This window comes from Pagrus major, chromosome 9, assembly GCF_040436345.1.
Source record: "Pagrus major chromosome 9, Pma_NU_1.0".
In the NCBI taxonomy this organism is placed as follows: domain Eukaryota; kingdom Metazoa; phylum Chordata; class Actinopteri; order Spariformes; family Sparidae; genus Pagrus; species Pagrus major.
In genome coordinates, this window is record NC_133223.1 from 13,968,084 (window position 1) to 13,969,915 (window position 1,832).

The following is a 1,832-nucleotide window of genomic DNA, read 5'->3' on the forward strand; positions in this document are numbered from 1 at the left end:
TACCACTGAGGACATTAAGGTTATGTCCTCATATTGTTTCTGGGAATATGGGAGTTTAATCACCTTTGGAGGAGTTCCCGTTCCACAATTACATAGAAGTGACACATGTGGGTTTTAGTGCTATTGTCCCTGAATTTTAATTCCACATAAGGAGAACATACCATTCATTATGTTCCTACCAGTGTGTCGACGGCCTTGAAACATCCATAAAGCATCCAGATGAAAGACAGAATTAATGGAAGACATAATTGATCATTTAAATAAATAGATATATGTGGCACTTTTCATACCAAAGCACTTTTTCAATGTGCCTTTCATTCACCCAAAATTTGGACCGGACCATCTGAAGAAATGAAGGTTCAGTGTCTTACACAAGGACACTTTCACAAGTGGACAAAAGGAGCCTGGGATTAAACCACAAAGCCTGCAATTAACAGGAGACCTCCTTTACCTACACAGCCCCAAAAAAGGAAAGACAATTTCTCAGACTTCTTTTTACAAGCTTCTTTGGTGACCTCTCAGTAAAACATTTCTGAGAGGTGGTAACGTGCGCTGGTAGAACTATAACTCATGACCTCAGTATTTTTAAAATCTTGGCTACAGCCTTGGCAGAATGGCAGGAAATTTGTTATTTTTTCCATTCGGCAGCACCCACAGTTTACTACATCCACACAAGGCACAACATGCCATCAATCTAAAGCTTTAAAAAGAAAAGGTGGAACATTCCCCAAACATGCCAACCAGTAAAAGACTGGGTCAATTTGCTTTTCTACCACGACTCAGTCCTCAACAGATGCTAATGAGTTAAACTAAAGATTAATGGACAACATGTTAAAAAGGTTTCTGGAGTAAAATATCTCAGCCTGATATTAGATTCCCATCTAAAATTTGAGGAGCATGTTAAGATGGTGAGCAAACATTTTCATGTTAAAGTTATTGTGTAACTTCTACAACAACTAAATTTCTTGTGATGACATACAAGATATACACATATTGAGCAATTACAGTTTTGCCAATAACATCACTTCATTAAACTCATCTATAAAAGCCGACATAATCAGGCCCCTCAGGTGCTCACTGACCTTGTGGCTCCACTCACAGTTTCAGGCTCAGTAACAGGTGGATCATCCAATGGGAATTGTACAAACAGCTTTTTCTGTTCGGGGGATCAACATGCAGATTTTCTTACATGCTGAACTCAAACTGGATCCTGACTGGGATCACTTTATTGATTCACTTATATTGTTCTGTCTGTATTTTCTTGTACATATTTTTTGCTGAGTTTCTACTCTTTTTTATGTATTGTTGAGTTGTATGTATTTTAGAGGCCCACAGGAACATGCATTGCAAATTAGCTTTGGCTATAAATGATATGGTATGTGGCATCTGTTTATACTACGTACCTGTCCCTATACAAATAAACAATTTATGCAGTGTAGGTGTATGTCATTTGAATTACTTAGTATTAAAGTAAGCAGCTTCTACGGGCTGACATTTGTCTCTAATTTTTGTATTTATCACATAATTATTGATTTATTAAATGCAGGTGCACTTGGAGCATACAATGTGTTGCACTATGTAGTTTAGGAGAAGAAGTTCCAACTCACAATTTTAATATTAACAATAATAAAGAGGTAATTATACAAACTCAGAAATAGTTTTTCCATAACTGAATAAACAAGCTGTTCTCAGAGGAAAATAAGGTCCCAGAACACTGTTTGAAGGAAGAAGTTGGCGGGGTCCGCCACGTATAAACAAAGTAAAACAGTATGAAATTGTGTTGTCCTTTAAGGTCAGTTTGTTTATTCAGTCATATAAACAAAGAGAGTTTG